The 20,493-nt window shown below is 34.9% G+C and overlaps 2 long non-coding RNA genes and 1 pseudogene across 2 annotated transcripts; 2 read left to right on the forward strand and 1 right to left on the reverse strand.

The window, feature by feature from the left end:
* The first annotated feature begins 1,106 nt into the window (after positions 1-1,106).
* Positions 1,107-1,204, forward strand: LOC145573470 (small nucleolar RNA R71; annotated as a pseudogene).
* A 7,334-nt stretch (positions 1,205-8,538) lies between these two features.
* LOC145572314 (uncharacterized) lies at positions 8,539-12,337 on the forward strand. Its single transcript, XR_014096774.1, has 3 exons — positions 8,539-8,665; positions 11,605-11,663; positions 12,053-12,337. It is a non-coding gene; the product is annotated as an uncharacterized LOC145572314 (long non-coding RNA).
* Positions 12,338-15,318: 2,981 nt separating this feature from the next.
* Positions 15,319-19,204, reverse strand: LOC145572315 (uncharacterized). The gene is made up of 4 exons (XR_014096775.1): positions 19,100-19,204; positions 18,212-18,257; positions 15,511-15,574; positions 15,319-15,420 (listed from the first exon to the last, which is right to left on the reverse strand). It is a non-coding gene; the product is annotated as an uncharacterized LOC145572315 (long non-coding RNA).
* Between the last annotated feature and the right edge of the window lie 1,289 nt (positions 19,205-20,493).

The following is a 20,493-nucleotide window of genomic DNA, read 5'->3' on the forward strand; positions in this document are numbered from 1 at the left end:
GGCTGCCACGTGGCGCGATCTCATTGGGTATTAGGGGTGTGTGTTGGCCGGTTTTGGGAGAGGGAGTAGGGAGCAAGTTTGGTCCCCCCTCTCCTAAATGGTCCTCACCTATCCTCTCACATGAGCTTGCCACTTGTTGATTTATTACTAGTTTGATTATTAATTTTATTTTAGCTTTAAAATAAAATGGGAATATCAAATTCTGCCACATTGATGGGAGAGCTTTTCACCCTCATGATTTTCCCTATAAATACCCAAGTTGGGGTATTGGAAAAATCACTTGAGTAAGAGTTGAAAAAGTCATCACTAGTAGTGAAAACCTTTGAACTCAAGAGTTGAAAAAGGCATCACCTTTGTGAAAACCTATGAACTCAATTACTTGGGTTTCGGTCTGGCCTTGCTAACTCCAAGGCATTTGACCTACTCGGTGTTCGAGTTGTGGGTGGACTTCCGTTGGAGGTCATCGTATTTTTGAGGCTAGCTTTCGAAGTAAGAGCCCCTCGAGGTCGGGCGAAGCACACGTCAAAGGTATAATTATTATCTTAATCTTGTCATTAAGTTAATTATGTTTATGGTTTTATTTATTGCGAGTGCGGTCTTGGTTTTGGGTTTGTTTCCGCGGTGTGTCGGAGTCACCAAACCCCAATATTACCGACATGTAAGTGTTTAAAATCTTAGTTTGGTTCTCGATGATTTCTTCCAAGGTAGTTCTAGAAGATGAAGTTGAGCATAGGAATTGTCAAAATTTAGAGTTAGAAGATGTACCTCTCCCCTTATTATGGGTGGGAAGAGTAGGTGCTTGTGATGAAGCACTCTCAAGCTTTGCTTTAATTGAGGTCATTTCCTTTCCCATGTTTGAGAATTGTGAGGGCAAACTGTTGATGGCATTGAGATGGTCAATTGAATACACCGTAGAACCGCTTTTGCTTGTCGACTCTCTCTCACCTTCTTGCCAATCCATGTGATACCTTACCACATCTTCAATTAAGTCCACCAATTCACCCTCCGTTTTGTTCATGATAGGGCCTCCGGCACTGGCATCTAAGCAAGAATTACCTTGGGGGCTTAGACCTCCATAGAAGATTTAGATGATTTGATAGGTGGGAATCCCATGGTGCGGGCACTCTCTTTGGTATTCCTTATACCTCTCCTATGCCTCATAAAGACTTTCATTTGGCTTTTGCTTAAAGCTTTGAATGAGAGCTCTTGCTTCGGCCGTCTTCTTTTGTGGATAGAACCGAGATAGAAACTTCTTAGTCACTTTATACCCTGTTCACAAAGAGTTTGGCTTCACCTCTTTGTCCAACCACTCTAGAGCACGTCCAATAAGAGAGAAAGGGAAAAGTTTGAGTCGAATGAACTCTTGAGTAACCCCATTCACCTTGATGGTATTGCAATACTTCTCAAACTCCTTACGATGGTTGAGGGGACTCTTATGCTTGGCACCACTATATTGACGCCTCTCTATCAAAGTAATCATCGCCGGTCTTATCTCAAAATTATTTGCCGACGTTGTGGGAGGAGCAATTCTGCTTTCAAACCTATAATCTCCCTCTCGGATTTGCACCCATGCTTTCTCGTTCTTCTTCTTTTTCTTGATGGTTTTCCTCTCTTGAGGGACTTGAGCTTGAGGAATGATTGGCAACCTTTATCCTTGTTATGGTCCTCTCAATTTCCGGATCAAATGGCACTAAATTTTGATCTCGTGCCTTGCGCATACAAATCTCAAAGGAAAATATCAATAGCACGGCTACAAATGTAGCCTAAAAGAAAGAAATTTTTTTGTGTTTTTCAAATAAAGTGGAATAGACTCAATCAACAATAGCAAATAACCATGTCATTCCCCGGCAACGGCGCCATTTTTGACACGAGGATAACCTAGGTCGTTTATTTCTAAGTATCCCCAATCAAAACCAAATTTATAACCAAACCTAACCCTAAGTATAGGGGTAAGTCCGGGTCGAACCCAAGGGAATGCGGTATAAGATAAAGTCTCTAGTTAGGCTATTCCGAAATCTTAAACAGTAGGGTTGGTCTAAGCTAGCAAATCTACTCAATCAAAGCTACTAAATAGATTTCAATATCAAGCACTAGGGATTTAGGATCCACATGCACTCACGATAAACTTGCTAATTTTTCGGGAATTTGATCAATCAAGCAAGGGAGGGAAAATGATATTGGCAATCAAAATCACTTAAAGAGCTATTTCCTAGGGTCAAGCTAGATGTCTCTACAAATGACTTCAAAGGAAAATCGCAAACTAGTTTAATCGATAATAATAGCTTCCAAATCAATTTTTCGTGTCATTGAAAACTACTATGCTATCTAGCTTGATAAACAAAGGTTAGCTACTCCTCATTAAATCAAACACATGCACAAATTCCATCAACTAATTTAATAACATCATCAAATCAATCAAAAACCTAAAAATTAGCTATAGCTTATCACTCATAAATGCTTCACCATTTCCCTAGCAAAGGAACTACTCACTACACATTGTAAAATTGAAAAGCATAACTAAACTAATCATCAATTTCATCATCAAAATTTTAATCCAAATATCACCAATTAAATCAAACAAACTATAGAAATTCAACAATATATCAAGAATCAAACACTAAAATAGCATTAAAGAGGAAAGAATTTTTACAAGACTTTGATCAATATCAAAGAGAATGAAGATCAAAATGTAGCAATCATCAATTACCAAGTTTCTCTCTCTAAAATCCAAGAACAAAGTTTCCAAAATCTTGAGCCTTTCTCTCTAAAATTCCAATCTATTACAAATTCTAATTCAATTCTAAGCTATTCTCTATTGATTCTCTCTCTAGAAATGAAAAAATTTTATATATAGCAAAACTAACAAAGGAGAAGTTAGTTAGACGTCCAAAAAGAACCCCAAAAGGCGCGCCCTCTCCACACAATGCGCAGCCGGAATGAAATGGGTACGGAACAGGGGAAGAGCAGGTGCGCGGCCGCACCTCCCACCTGCGCGGCCATGCACAGGGCCTGCGCACCCGCGCCTGGGATTAGAGGAGAGCTTCCTCGTGCGGTCGTTGATGCTCCCGTGCGCTCCACTTAATACATGTTGGGGGTGGAAGTCTTCAAAGGTCTTCATGGTGGGTTTAACACCGATTTTAATGCCCACGTAGCATGAGAGCGCGGCCTTGAAGACTTGGTTTTTGCGCTCCTTTACTTTTGAGCTTCAAGGGGAGAGACCAGCTTGCATATTGAGCTTTATAAACCCTGAGAAAACGCCATTGAGTTCCTTAAACATCACCAATCTCATGAAATCAAAGAGAGGCAAACAAATAAAGGAGAAAAGGAAAAATAAACTAAGAAATGCAAGAAAATGGGAAAACAACTAAGGAAAATACAAACTAGAGAAATATCAAGTAAAACTAAAGAAAAAGAGATAAAAGAACTATAAAAGCAATCAAAATTCATCCTAAAAGAGGCTAAATGAGTGCCATAAGTGACACTCGTCACCATCTACAACCCATGTTCGGGGACAAGCAAACCATTTACAGACCACGTTCGGGGATAAGGAAACCATCTACAGCCCATGTTCGGGGACAAGCAAAGTATCTACGGCCCACGTTCGGGGACAATCGAACCATCATCATTGTTCATTTTTTTAGTGATCATCTCCAAAAGTGAAGACAACTCACGGCGCAAGGTTCTCGATACACATAGACTTTCAATCTCATCATCAGACAAGTTTTCCCTCAAACATGAAAAATTGTCGGTCGTTGCCATCTCTCAAGGCGAAGAAGTCAGCGATTATATCAACATTTCTCAAGCATGGAAAATATCACAACAATCTTCATCCAATGGAATTCTTCAGGCATAGAAAACTACCAAAAAAAATTTCCACCGATACACAGGTGTCAGATACTATCGAACATATTCGTCACCGATACACTGGTGTTAGATACACATTATATCTTTTTTCACTTTTATTTGTGGAACTAACGTTTTCAATAGGTATTGGCGTATAAAAGTGATTTAGGATCGCATAACGTCTTAAATCATTCTCCGTCCCTATCGACTACTTTGACTATCGTTTTCAAAACTGGAATTTCTACAAACTCAATCAAAGTGGGGGCTTCTGAAGACACCTAAAAGTGTCTCCCCAAAACCAAACCCGGCGATGAACAACCTTTCACCACCATTATTTGTTGAGTTGAGTATTTAATCTTTGGAGTGCTTAATCCATATTTTCATTCAATAAACCAACCCAATTATTAGCCCATTTCCCCAAGTCATAAATTACTTTCAACTTTTCGTGTCCACATCACAAAACTGAGCTAATCTGATTTTGTGGCTATATAATTTTGATCCAATATTATTTTCTTGGATAGAACTTTCAATAATATATACAACAATATCATAAGCCCAATTCCGGTTTAAAACGAAAAGATATGAGCAAAACACTAAACTCGGCCCAAAACCGACACCCTTTCACTAAAATGGCCATATCTTAAAATCTACAAAAGATTTTGACTTGATTCTAATTGTGTTGGAAAGTAAACTTGATAAGATTTCCAATGATATATTATATTCTTTATTTCAAATTACGGATCAAAAGTTATCATAGTTTTAAAAACGTGTAAAAACTGAATTTGCCGCGTTACGGCATAAATGCTGCGCCACGGGTTTACTGACATGTCACGGCACTGTGCACCATGTCATGGTATTTTGCACCGTGACACGGTTCTTTTCTAGGGTTTTTTCTTCGCGGCGCTTCACTTCTAGGGTTCCGTGCTTCCATGGGCATCAAAGAGGGTGTGCAAAGAGACCCTTTGCACAAGGCCTCAAATTATGAAAGGCTCTAAAATTATTTTTTTTCCCCCCATGAATTAATCCTACTCTACTACTGCATTCTCTATGAAAATTTTATAGTTTTATATTATTGCAAATTTATAGCTTTTCATCTTCTAATCTCTCATTAAACTTGTATTAACCTTTTAGATATCCAACGTTTCAACTAATTACATTTGTTAATTAATTATACATTTGTAATAAGAACTTTATATTTTAGATGGTTTTTACAACAACTTGCTATGAATAGGACATACATTACCTTCTTTTTTCTAAGTACTACCCAGGCCATGTACTATTCACTAGGTTAAAGTTTAAAATTTTGACCATGTCTAATTATATACAGTAAATATGAAAACACTATCAAGTTTGATCTTATTAGATTATTATTGTTATGAAATTCTAATATATCAACATTTTATAATTTTTAGTTTTTTACTCCTTACTAATGCACAATAAAATAATTTAATGGTTAAAGTAATGATTGTCACGCGGCGTAAAATACAAGTGGGAAATACTTAGCAAAATAGGGGTAGTACAATTATACAATTTAATCAAAGAGATCATAGATGTGCTCTAGGAAATTTTAATAGTCAAGCTTTGATCCTTTTGCTAAAAAGATTATCGTACGGATAAAATTTAACTACATATTTGATTTTTTGAACGGAACTACATATTTGATAGGGCCAACATTTTGTGGTAGCACAGGGCCTCCAAAGTATTTAAGACGGCCCTGCATGCTTCACCCTACTCTTTTTCTCTATAAATACGAACCTGATTCCTCGGTTTCGGGGCACCAAAAAGCATTCTCTTTCTCCCTACACCAAAAATCATTTTCTCTTCTCCCTCTTATGCTCTAACCTAAATACTATCCTCTTATTCTCTTATAATACTTTTCCTAAGCAGTCCAAGGAGTCCATACTTAACCCGAGGTTCTGTCCTTAAACCAAGGCGTGAAAGCAATTTAAAGGAGCACGCGAAACGTGAGTAATTAATTAATTTAATTACTTGTTTTATTTTAATATTGCTAGTACCATGATTAGGGTTATTATTATTATTTGATTTAACTAACGATATTATGGTTAAATTGCTTCCAATATTAATGTTTATTCTATTGTAATTATGATCACCATATTGCATGTTAAAGAGAATATGTAATCGAAAATCACGCCTAATAAGATAATTTGGACGATCGGTTTAGGTTCCTTTTTAATCTTGTTGTTAATTGAAGTGATCACAATATTTTAGAATTATATTTTGCATTAATTTTCAACCAATTTAGATTAATAATAGTTTGGAGCGAATTGAATCTTTGTTTGCATGCCTTTGAGATCGCAGGAATACTTTTTACAACAAGAATCAAGTAGAGGCCAATACGGGCGAATGTGACTCCATGACTCACCTCGTACCATCATCGCCGATCCTCCTTTCGTGGTTCTGAACCATATGGAGTTAGTAATCTCATGGATTATGAATAGGGTATAACCTTCACGGGTCAATCGTTGTTGCCTTTCGTTGTCCCTTTATCGTAGTTGCCTTTTATGATTCGTGAACGGTTTACAAGTTCCTTAAAATCTTGTTGGCGGCTCCCTACTTTCCTTGTCCCTAATCGTTGTCCCTAATCGTATATATCAATTCCCACTTCCTAAGAGTGCCAACCATATTAACACATGCATAACGTAGGCGCACTTTGAACGATGCCTGCATCACCCATTTAATATTGGTGTTGAGTTAAGAAGTTAGTTTATTTAATTACTCGCTCAAATAAGTTGAGATTGAGTCAAGGAAGTTTATTAGTGCATTTTTACACTGAGGTAGTAATCGTACAATTTTGTTTACAAAACTAGGCAAATAACCTTAATTAAAATAAATAGTATGTGCTCACTAATTAATTCAAGAATGAAATGGAAGTATGTATTGAATGTTGTTATTAATTGGTTGGAGTCTTCACGAGTTAAATTGGTAAATCACGTAAATTATAAGAGGATACGCACCAAAACTCTTGGAACGTATATACCTTGAGTATGAACATATAGGGGGAGTTATGGGTTTTTATATGTAACCATAACTTCTGCAGGGGTACAAGACGCTGTACTTTCTTTTATTATTCATGGGCTGGAATTCCGTCACCAAGTGTGAAACAGTAGGTGCTAAATGGGGTAACTCTCTAATTGGAAGCTCAATATTTAATGGGCTAGTTTAAAGGAAGGAAACCCGTTCAATGCGTAATCCAAAGCTATTATTTAATAATTAATATTTCTAGTTATGAGTTAAATGTAAGTTGACATGTGATTGTACGGCGAGCATGTTTTAATTATTTTATTAATGATAGGACATTCATGTTAGTGTGGTGCATATGTACTCATCTTTTGTTGATTCGTAATTTTTGTTTGTGTTTAGATTTCCTTTAATTGGCCCTACTATGACCCATTTATATGGTGAGTAGAAGGTTGAAATAAAGGGAAAGTGGCAAGTACTTGAAGCATGAAGAGCATGAAGGGAATGAGTACAGAGAGTTACTTGATATGCTTTCTTAGTTTTATATTATGAATTATTGATTTATGGTGGATGAACTAACATTACTATGTTTATTTCTAAGTTGGATTTTAAAAAGGGCCGTGTTTGGATTAGTTCCAACTTGTGAATAATTTAGTTTTACTTTTGTTTTGAGGTGGTGAACTCAAGTTTTATTTTAAAAGTTGATTTTTATTTTAGTCTTTCAATGAGTGACTTTGAAAATTAGCCTTAACCGCTATCTCAGTGGCGGTAATATTTTGGATATTTCCTAAAAAGAGTTTTAATTAGAGTAGCAAGTGTATTTTAAAAGAAGGAAATTTTTAGGGTATTACAAATGTGGCCGCACCTCGATGTGAGGTTGCCTACGTATCCGTTAGGAATCAGGCCAAACGTAGCTCTTGCCGAACTTTGCACAAGTGTATGTACACCTCAAAGAGGTCTTTTGAGGGTTGTGGTGCGGTTAAGTTGATGGTTTGGAGAAGAAAGGGTGAAAAGGCTCAAGACCGAGAGAAACCCCTCAAGATGTGCAATCGTGTTTAGATAAAAGGTAGGAATATAGGTCGCGAACTATCTCCTCCTAATCAAACGATATTTTTAAACATTTTATTACCCTAGAAAAAGTATAGGGGCAAGAGAAGGGTCGAACCACAAGGACTAAGGGTCAATGATTTTAGTCAATTAAACAACTAGGTTGGATATGAAGTTGGGAAACAAGATTATGTAACACAAGACAAATAAAATCAAGTGATAATAGCACTAGGGATAGGGGAATTGAGGAATAATGATGAATTCAACCAACCAAATGTGCATAAATTATCAACAGCTTAATTAGGAGAAATCAACACATTTAACTCACTTCTGCACAATCAAACATGCACTAGTAGAAAAAATTCTATTTGTAACGCCTTATTTGTAACTGGCATAAATTATATTATTAGTTACAACAACAATATTAGTAACTAACATAGATTATGCTGGTTACAAATAAAATAGTATTAGTAACTAGCATATCCAAGGTCAGTTACAAATAATAGGTCAATGATTGGTTGACCAACTATTAGTAATGGACATATAAAAGGTCAGTTATAAATAAGAAGTCAAACTTTATTGACCGTATTAATTAAAATGAGCTTTATTCAGGTCGGTTACTAATACTAGCACGAACCACTCACATTTTTTTGATAAATCAGTCGCATTCTTTGTTCCTCCCACCTTCACTTTTATTTTTTTTTCCCTACATAAACCCGCAACTCCCCTCTCCTCTGAACTGCTTAAAGCTCTTCTAAAGCTTCTCCAAAAATGGTTCATCAAGAATATCATCAAGGTATGCTCCCGATCTCTACCAAATTTATGTATTATTGATTAATTAGAAGTGATTATTTGATTATATGAACTAAGAAGAATTCTAGGGTTTGTTTTGAACTTTCTTAATTAGTTTAGTAGTTTACACTATCTAATTTGCATGAATTTATATCTAATTTATTCATGAGATAGGCGAGTTGGATGAATTTCTAGTTGAATTTGTTAATTTTTCTCATCAGAATTCATTATCCAGTAATATTGAAGTGGATTTTGATATGTTTGAGTTTTATTTTCGATTTTCCTTTTTATGTTTTAAACTTTATGGAACATTGTTTTTCCATTCGTTATGATTTCTGGCTATAATTTTCGTATTTAATCTGACGATTTTAGTGCACGTGACTAGAAACGTTAGTTTTTGAAGAATTTTAAGCCATAATTTGAGTTTATTGAGAAATTTGGTAGAATCTCGCTGAAACAGTTTAGAGGTCTGACTTCTCCGGGCTCGTTCTCCTTCATTACAAATGATTTTTAGGTGATTTATTTGTTGAATTTTGGGTAATTTTTTGTCCATTCTTTGCCTATAAAATTTTAGAATATTTTAAGTTTGTTTGCTATTAATTTGGGTTGTTTTTGTAAAATTGGTCAGTTTTGTTTCAATTTGGTATGTGCTTCTGTTTTAGTTCGTTTTTCTTAGAGCTATGTTGAGATTTTTGCTGTGATATTCCTGTGTGATTTAAGGGTGTTTTAAGTGTGTTTCACTCATATAATTGGGGTACAATGTATGTTTTCTCCTTGTAGCATGTGTAAATGTGTGCTTGATTATTGGTGTTTAAGAGATGTCTAGCTTTCTTATTCTATTTTGTGAATAGAATTTCTCAAATTATTCATAAAGTTTGATGAGAGTAATAAATTGACTTTTGAGTATTCTGACAAAGAGTATTTTCTAGCATACGTTTGCAAAGGCATTGACAAATATCTCAAAGGAGGTATCAAATCAACCAATACCAAATTTAACGGTTTATGTAATTCTCAATCAACTATACTCTTATATGCTAAATAATTGGAAGGTTTAGGAAATTATACCTGGTTGTTACAATTATTGTTGACGCATTTTGAACCTTGATTGTTTTGGCCATTTAAAGTAGTATATAATTGGAATGGGAGTTTAATATCTATGATGGTGCCTTCTTCTATACAATTGACAGTTATTTCTGTATTTTTTTACTCGCTGCTTGTATGTTTGCTACTTGTTAGCATATCAAGATTACTAACTAATTGAAACATTTGTTATGTAGTATAAGTCAAAACTCTCATGAATATAAACCACTAAATTATGTTTGAAAGATAAGGAGTACCTGGTCATTAGTTGATTAAATTGCATAAAAGTGTCTAGCATAAAATAATCCTAGCTATTTTGTCTAGGTGTGGCCATTAAAAGATATGATCAAGTGACTTCTTCATATCCATGTTCATTGATTAATCGAATAGGGGCTTTACATGAAGGTTGATTGCCTTATCAATTTGGGAGATTTTTTCTTTTTTAATATGTAGGTTCTACTTTGCCAAACTCCTGTTATAATGTATTATTGGTTGTTGCACATTTATTACAGTGAACTACAAGTTGGGGTACGTTAGTTGCATTTCTTAATGTTGTTTAACAGTTTAAGGATTATGAGATAATATTTATATGCCTTTTGGTTTAAAATTAGGGACTTTGCTTTGAACCCTCATTTGTTAGAACATAGATCTTTGGCAGTGAAAATTTTAATTTGCTAGAACAGATTGATGGTGGTGAATATTTCTTTAGAATTCTTAATGAACCTTTTGATGTGGATTAATTCCCTTTAACCTAATAAAAGATCTAAAATCACACCCTTAGAATAAAGCTTCGTTCTTGATCAGAAATTCGAACCAAAAACGATTGAAAGTAACTGTAAATATCACCTTGAAAACAACCACTTCTGGAACGAATTCAATGCCTAATCAAACTACTTAGACTACTCCTAGAACTAAGTATTTTGATGAACAAATTTTAGACTACTCCTAGAAATAAGAATTGCACGTTCTAATTATCAAAACCACTCCTTGAATTGAAAACTAGTAAGAAAACGTTTAAGCAAAGCTAAACAATTTTTATTGAAATTAATCTGATTTTCTATCTCATGTCTCTAACAGCCATGAAATTCCTCTATTTATAGACTAAAAATAAATAATTCTATCCCTAAAAGGATTAGGACAAACCCCTAAGCTTGTTCCCCAAGTATCCTAACTAGAATAGAATTACAACTTCTAATTAGAATAGGAAACCTAATCCTTAACAAACTCTAATTAACTAAAAACTTTACTAACAACCTTAGGAAGTTTATAGCAATTAAATAATAGAAAATAAAGCTTATCCTAAGTGCTTAAACCAAGAAAAACCCTTTCAAGTGAAATGTAAAAACTTGGAAGCAAAACTCAAGAAAAAAAATTAGCCATTTCACATCGCCGCTACAAAACAACCTCACACGCCACCATAGGTGACACGGCCTGACTGGCGTGTAGCTGGCCTCAATCCGGTGCCGAGACGCCGGTGTGTGGGACCCAGATCGGCGCGTTTGCATAGTCATCGTCGCCGGAAGTGAATTGCTGTAAATCTTCTTCCTTGGTGATCAAGCTTCCTTCTTTCCCATTTGATCTATTGAACCTTTCCTTGTTTAATTCTTTGTTTGGGCAGCCTATAATGGAGTTCTGTAGACCTTCTAAAAGTATATTAGATCCTTCAAAAGAATTAGCCTCTTAATTCACATCACCTTTCCTTCAGGGATTAGGAAAATTAGCATTTAAAATTTCTAGTTGTTAATAATTTGTCAGAATGCTAGTCAGGCCCTCTTCTCTGTTTTAAGTTCAAATGACAATGAAGCCTCTTCTTGTCTTTTGAATGCTGCTAATGATGTTTTAATGAATTTTTTTTTTTCTCAGCTTAAATGATAATGAAGCCTCTTCTCGTCTTTTGGGTTGCTTCCTCAGTTAGTGTAGAGGTAAATTTCTTTGATTGAGTTGCTAAATTTAGTTTCGGTTATTTGGGGATTAATTTTTTTTTTGTCTTTTTTAAATTTAGATCAAAATTCACATTGGAAAATTGGATGGGGAATTTGGTGGGTTCAAAGAACCAGATTTGAGGAGGCTCAATAATACTTTTCATAAAATAAAATCAGTAAAAATCTGTAAGTACCACCATGGCTCTTAATTAAAGCACAACATGTTATAGGCTTTCTTATGGGCAATATAATGTTATAGGATATTAGTAAAAATTCTCTTGAAAACATAAAACTCTTTTAAAAAACATTGAGGATTATTTTATCAATATTATAGTCATTGTTGATCTTTCAATTAGTTCATTACTATAATTTGTAAATTCTCATTTCAGGATGTGAAATGTTAAATCGAGCTCAAGAAGCTTGTAGATCGAGCTGGTGCATGATTTCTAGTAAGTTTTTGATCAACTGTGACTTTTCGTGTACTTGAAAATTCATACGGAGAGATTGAACAGGCACATTTGTGAAGCAAAAACAAACATAATCGTCAAAATTTGAAGATTGACCATTGTATCATTTAACTAACTAGCTTTTCTAGTTAGAGTATTGTTTATCGTTAATTGGGAAAGATATTCTTGTAATTTACAAGTACATCAATTCAGTATTATTATAGATGATGTATATGTAGAGGTCGCTTAAATTTGGCCTTATATTGTTTAGATTGATAATTATTGTATTTTATAAAAGTTTGTTAATAATTTATGATCTTCACATTGAAAAAAAAAATATAGAGTACGGGTGGTGGCAGTATTGGAATTTGCTACTACTTCCATTTTATTTATTTTTTTTAAAAAAGAGATACACTATTCGTAACTGGCGATAGGATATGCAAGTTACAAATAATACCCTATTTGTAACACGACGTAACTAAATGCCAGTTACGAATAGTATGGTTTCTAACTTGAAAAATAGACTATTTGTAACTGGCGTTAGATTAAGTCAGTTACGAATAGTATATTATTAGTAATTGACATTAGCCGGTTACGAATAATTTTCACTAGTTGTAACGGTGGCATTCGCAACCAACAATGCCACTTACAAAAAGTCAATTTCGCCAGTTACAAATAGCACTTTTTCTACTAGAGATGCTAATTAACTTAACTAAATTAATTCACTCCTGTGCAATTAAACTAGCCTAAACATGGATGAAATTATACCCTCAATTAACTCACTCTGGCACAATTAATTAAGAGCATGATAAAAATTATAGGGGCAATTAGCTAGAAAGACCTTAAGCAATAAAGTCATCATCCATGTCCACAAATCAAGCCTCAATGACAATTTAAACACAATTAATCTATTAAAAACATCAATATCCCCTTCATCCATTTCCCTAGAACAAAATCTAAGCAATCATAATAAAAAAGAACATGGAAAACAATGTAAAACAAGAATTAAAGCAAGAATCATACAAGTAAACTTATTATCTACTCTAATCACCAAAGAATTAAGCAAAAACATGAATTAAACAAAGCAATAAAGGTGAGAGAAATTTAGAAAAGCTCATTGAATAGATGAGAAGAGAACCCACAAAGATGCTTCTTCAAGTTCTCAAATCTCCATTGAAATCCAAGCTATCTCTCTATAAAACTATTCCTAAACTAGAGAGAGAAAATCCTAATCTAACCCTAATCCTTATAAGAGAAGAGAGAAAATGTAAAAAATTGCCTAATGAACCCCAAAATAAATTGTTCTATTTATATTATAAGAAGAAAAAGAAGAAAAATCGGAGATAAAACGCGAACAAAACCCTGAAGACCGCGCCCGTGGTGGCTAAGGGCCGGGCCAGCAGAGAGGCTTCTCCGGGGCATCTACAGGAAGCTGGCCAAGTTTGGAAAATCGTAGTGCCGAGCCCGCGGCGGTAGAGGCCGCACTAACGGTGGGTAGAGGCAGGTTGCCGCGCCATGGTGCAGCTCACTCTGCCACGATGTGGGCCGCCGCACCATGGTGCACCCCACCGCGCCGCGGTGCATGCTGCTGAGCTACGCTGCTCCTTGCTACCTATGGTGATGCTCGGGGTGATTGGAGGGTTCTAGCCTTAAGTACTACAATTGCTCAACTTCTTAGCTTCTTTCTTAGCTTCAAGCTTCTTCTATTGAACTTTACGGCTTTCTCTCAGGTCATAAGCATCAAAGAAAGTGCCAAGCACCTACACAAATAGACCAAGAGAGAAAAGAGTGAAAGACACATAGAAAAACATGTAAATCAAGCTAGAAACCGAGCAAAAAGCAAATTATTCTCAACTAAGGCCTAAAAACATAAACTAAGACAAAATTAACTAAAACAAGACTAAAAGAACTAGAAATAGTCAAGAAAGACCAAAATAAACCTAAAATTAAGGGAGAAAAACGCCCTAAAATGCGTCATAAATGACACTTATCATGTTTTGGAACTTGAAAGTTTTTCAAGTTTATTTTTCACAATTTTTTTTTTGTTTTGAATTTTTGTTCTTTTTATTCTTTTGAATCAATGTGGGAAATCTCAGATCATGCGGTCCATCACTTACTTAGCATTCATGTTTCTCAAGCATGGCACCAAGCACTTAATAAGAGACGTAATCCAAGACGTGTTCATATCAAAGACATTGGAACACTTTCCCTTAGTCATTGTTTTATTTTTATCATTCTTTTTTGAACTTGCTTTTGAATGTTACACCAATCACACACCTTCCCATCCCAAGGTTAGGTGAATATGGGTTGAAGAAATGAAAGCCAATCGTTAGACGAGGCTAAAAGTGGTTAGTGAAGAAATGGAATATATGTTTGAATTGTTTAAGGGGAATGAAGGGGTTGCAATGGTTCCTTAAGTCATTGGTATACCTTGTGTTTGGTTCTGTAATTGATTTTTTTTTTTTTACCTAAAGTGTGGCATGATCAAGATGTAAAAGGAAATATAGTGCTCATTTTATTAATGGAATAGGGAGAACGAAACATACAGAAACATATAGAAACTCAGAAATAGAATAACCTATGCTAGACGTGAATGGGGAAAAAGGTAATGAATGATAATTAAAAAGAAAACATCATGAAATCTTGCTCAAAGTGCTCATCTTGGTCTTGTCTTCATCGCTGTTTATTATTTCTTGCCACCTTGAGGGACAAGAAGTTTATTGGCATCCACTAAATCTTGAATAACATCCTTTAAATTCCAACATTGCTCAGTAGTGTGGCCCCTTCCTTGATGGAACTTGCAGCGGACAATGGAATTCCACTTTGGCACTCCTTTCTTCAGGTTTTGGCTCTAAAAATATCACAATAGGTGTGATCACGCCTTGACTGTAGAGGTGATCAAAAGCAACGTCATATGTCATTCCTAAAGGATTATAAGTTCACCTTTTCTTGGGTAATGGAGCATCGAGAGCTAAAACTTCATTGAGATCCACCTGGCTTACATTGTTGGTAGTATTTTTGAGCTTAGAAGACGAAGAAGAAGGAAGGTCGTTCTTCTTGTTTTTCCTAGTTTTATTATTGTTGTTACTACCGACAGTCTTTATTAGCTCATCCTCAATATTGATGCCAATATCGTATAAAGTGTTCAATGGCAGGAATTTGATATCAAGCATTTTAGCTAGCAAAGAAGAGGTAAATTTATCACTAACCTCTTTCAAATCACCCTTGCAATCGCTATGGGAAGATACTATCTCATACATGTATCTCATTACTTAATAAGCACATTTGGTACCACCACATTGTTGAGCACACTAATTCAAATAAACATAGTACAATAATTTAATAAATTAAATAGTACTTTCATTACTAATAGAACAAAAAAGCAAGAATTATACACTTACCTCCATTCTTAGGTGTAGTAATTGTGGCTTACTCATTTTGAAAGCATTTCCTTTGAGGCGTGACCTATATACATTGTAAGGTCTAAAAAAATCATAAAATGCATCAGATTAGACGAATGAAAAATAACTTTTAATTTCATGCCTCTGAGTACGTAGTCTATTTAAGTAGGAATGTTGTGTACTAACAGCTCCAATATTTTGGACAACTTTGAGTTTCGAGCGTTCGGAGGCACATGAAACTTACGTTGCAAAGTCTATTCCTATATACATACATACATATATATATATATACATATTGATAGTGAAACGCACATGAAAACCAAAAAGAAAAATTCAAGGAGTCAAATATGTCATAACATGCTCATTATGATAATTAAGAAAGAAATGCCAAGGGAAAAAGAAAGACATTCTAACAACTTAAGATCCAGGTTCTCAACTGGAAGTTTGTTTAGCAAATACTCAAAGGTACAGTACTACAGCTACAACATCTGTACATATTTAAAAAGAAACAATATGAACTTTAATAGTCAACCATAATTCATTCTATGGCCAATCCATGAAATTCATCACCAGATGTATGTCATGCATCCACAATAGTCATTTGCAACCTTTATTATTATGTTATAAAGCTCATTATAGATTAGCAGTCCTAGAGGGAAAAGGCATTATATCATTGAGGTCATAATGCATATCAATTATCAAGGGATCAATGCAATAAGGATATATTAACCTATACTAAAAGCAAATCCTTCCATGACACTTTTCATTACCTTGTAAAAAATTTTAATTCCATATAAAGTTCTGAGCTTCAGTTCTGAAATTCAGCTTTGAATTCAGTTCTGATTTCAAATTCTACATTTAGTTTTGAAATTCAGCTCAATTGATTATGCATTCCTGTGATAGTTTTTCATGATCTTTAACTCAGTTTATATGCATTATGTATTCCCTTTATGTTTACTTTATCACTTGTGCAGCCCAAAATAAATTACGACAAGTTAGATGAGAAACTGAGAAACTAGCACATTTATGAATAAAGGAATTCAGTTCTGAATTTCAACTCTGAATTCAGTTCCGAAATTCAGCTCTGAATTCAGTTATGAAATTTAGCTCTAAATTCTATTCTGAAATTAATCTCTGAATTCAGCTCTGAAATTCAGTTCTTAATTCAGCTCTAAATTCATTTCTGAAATTTGGCTCTAATTTCAGTTCTGAGCTTTCACTCCTCTATTAACCTATACTAAAAGCAAATCCTTCCATGATACTTTTCATTACCTTGTAAAAAAATTTCCCACCTTTTTTTTTATTAGCAAAATCTTTAAATAAACTAGTTATACGATATATTCTTTCAAGTTTGACAACCATATTCCATATATACCCAAATAAAATATTTCCAAATATCTATTATATACTATATATCATTGCACGGGATTCTAATCTAGTGCATATAATTTAATATAGTCAAAAGAAATCATTAAAAAAAGACCAACCTAAAGTCTATTATGTTGATGAAGACGTACTAATCATCTTTGAAGCTCCTCAACAAAAGGGGTAACAAAAGGACCTTTAGAATTAAGCAAAAGAAGTACTTAGGCAGTAATAATGGCTTTAATATGCTTCTACAAAGTAATTAATCGAATATGTTTCTCATTTCGAAAGCATTACCAACTTTGAGGATAAAGCTCTTGTATTTCTATAATTTAAACAATGCCTATAAGACGTAATCATCCATGCATCAACTCATGAGCAAGTATATATAGCACCCGTCAACAACTTGTATGTTAACAAAGCAAAAATAATCACCGATTAGCTTATTGAAAGAAAATTAATAGAACTAATTGAAATTCTTATAATGAAGTATAGCCAGCAACCTCCACTGTGAGCTAGGTTCAATATTGTAATAATCATCAGTAGTGAAGCTTACCTAGGCAAACCATATAGAACAAGAATTGCTATAACTTTACAGTTTTGGGTTAGCTTTTGGGGTTGTGTTCTCATTCCTACCAGTCTATGTCCTCTTATTTTTGGCCTTCTTAGTATCTGGTTGATTTGGCAAACGATAAAGGGGAATAAGGATCTTAAGGACATACACTAGTCATAGTCTTCTCTTTAGAAAGACATAAACCTCTTGTCTCTGGCATGTGATGAAAGTCCTTGAATACAATCATTCACCGAGTTTAGAGATTGTTCATAAAAAAAATTAAAAAAAAAAATAGATGATCATCATTCTCAAGCTCTACCACCAGTACCAACAACAAGATGATCACCTTAAACTTAATGTAACTACAATCAGCATTGACCAACTATGGCCATTGAATATATCACGTTGTAAAGTTTTTAAAATATATCTACTACCTCCATTACATATTAGTTGCAACTTTGTAATACTTTATCTCTCACAAATAATACCCAAAGTTGCAACTAATATGTAACGGAAGTAGTACATGATATTAGTAAAAACAAAAGACTTTTTATTAAACATAAACAACGAATGAACACTTGTCTTATATTAAAATGTTAATGAAAATTGACTTTTCGTGTAAACCCAAAATGGGGTAAAGGACACATGGAAATAGTATAACAACTTTAGAAACTAAGAAAAATTGCATGATCCAAGGAATAAGAGGGTTCATCCAATTATGTAATATATACTTATAATTAATACCCATATTAGTTTTTAAGTAAAAAGAACATATATACTTACATAAGTAAGAAGTTGAATTGTGAGTAGTCTAAAGATTATCCTTGCCCTGCAACAGAACATCAATGACTTAAAAGATACAAATGTTTAAAAATTATATAACAACAAATTAGAAAACTATTATGGCTCTAAAAAAAAAGAACTTAATCCTTGCTTATTATATCCGGTTGCTAAGATGCATTCAGCTCTCACCAGTTAACACACACACGCAAAGAGAAAGAAGCACCCGTGGACAATGGCACAAAAAAACGAATTCAAAAGCCAAATGCAAATGTACAACGCAAGATAATATTAAATTTCAAAAAGCACAAAAGGCATGCAACATCTTATAAATAACACAATCCATGAACCTTTTTTTTATCTCTACCTCAAGTAACATTTCCCATTATGCGCTAAATTTTTACCTCAAGGCTAAAAATTAGCAAAATAATAGAATCATTTCTAGTATTTAGTTTCTCCATGACAAACTAATACTACAGTTCTCCTAATCGCATGACACTACGTTCTCCATGACAATGTAGTACATACACAAAAACAGAGCATGTTTCGAAATTGCACAAAAACAACAGATTGGCACATCATAGCATATTTTACAAGATCTACAACAATTATATTATCATTTCAAGTGCAAGAAACAACAAGGAACAACAATATCACATTCACGCACAAAGTAGTACCAAAAATGGTGATTTGCTCATTTCTTCCCCAAATCATGCAAACTTGGTCTCAAATTGCTCATAAATCAACATACATTCATATACAAGCTAATTCAGGGCAAGAATTTTGACATAAAAGCTCAAAATCAAAACCCCCTAATTTGATTTTTTAAGGGTTTCATGCGAAAATGGATCATTTACAGCAAAATTTGAGACAAAAGGTAAGGAAACTTACGTAGATCCTTGTAGAGATTCAAAAATGAGGAAGCTAGCAAGAAATTTGAGTGAATTTGATGGAGAATCGAATGAGAAAAGCTCGAAAAAGCTGGCGGCATTAGCAATAAACTCAAGCAGCAGCAGCAAAAATGAAATGAGGAAGAAGAAGCTGCAATTTTTCGAATTTAAAAGCAGCATACAAGCACCATGATAAGGTACTTTATGCCACGTCACGGTAACACGTGATGTGTCACTGTTCAATCCCAAGCTACGCGGTACAACAGCAGATCAAACGGCACGAAATTCGAGCACGCATGATTGCTGCAGCGGAAAAAGTAGCCCCGCGTCACGGTAGAGTTTACCGCATGACGACAAAATATGTCGCGTCACGGCGCCCAGCCTCGTGACACGGTGCACGCGAGTGCTCTTGGAATCCCAAGGAGAATATTCTTTGCATTTTTGACTAATTCCACAATTAGGAAGAAACGCCGCGTCACTTTAAATTATGCCATCTGACGGCAGATTATACCATGTCACGACACTATGCCACGTGACACGGTGTACATGTGTGTCCTGCACACCTCAAGACCTTCTCCAACGAATATTCCTGGCATATTCCAAGCATCTTTTGACCAAGTTTGAACGATTTTTCGCAGCTTTTGTCAATTATTTTTCCATCGAAAGACTTGCGGGAAATTTTAACTGATATTTAAATGGTACCAAAATTACCATTTTACCACTACCAAGCATCAAAGTCATATTTCAAGCACCTAATACGGTCGGATAGTCGACTTGAAGGTCTAATCATTTACGGCCCACGTTCGGGGACAAGCGAACCAATTACAAGCCCACGTTCGGGGACAAGCGAACAATCTACAGCCCACATTCGGGGACAAGCGAACCATCTACGGCCCACGTTCGGGGAGAATCGAACCATCATCATTTTTAGTAATCATCTCCCAAGCGAAGACGATTCATGACGCAAGGTTCTCGATACATAGAGACTTGCAATCTCATCATCAGACAAGTTTTTCCTCAAGCATGGAAAATTGTTGGTCGTTGCCACCTCTCAAGGCGAAGAATTCAGCGATTATATCATCTAACGACTTTCCTTAAGCATGGAAAGTATCTCAACAAACATCATCCGGCGGATTCCTTCAAGCATAGAAAACTACCAAACTTGTTTGCCACCGATACACTGGTGTCAGATACGTATTCTATCTCTTCACTTTTTTATCTGTGGAACTAACGTTTTTGTAGGGTTCTGCATATAAATAGTGATTTAGGATCGCAGAACGTCTTAAATCATTCTCCGTCCCTATTGACTACTTTGACTAAACTCAGTCAATGTGGGGGCTTCTGTAGACACCTAAAAATGTCTCCCCAAAACCAAACCCGATGATGAACAACCTT

The sequence above is a fragment of the Chenopodium album genome, chromosome 12 (genome assembly GCF_948465745.1).
Source record: "Chenopodium album chromosome 12, dcCheAlbu1.1, whole genome shotgun sequence".
NCBI classification, from domain to species: Eukaryota; Viridiplantae; Streptophyta; class Magnoliopsida; order Caryophyllales; family Amaranthaceae; genus Chenopodium; species Chenopodium album.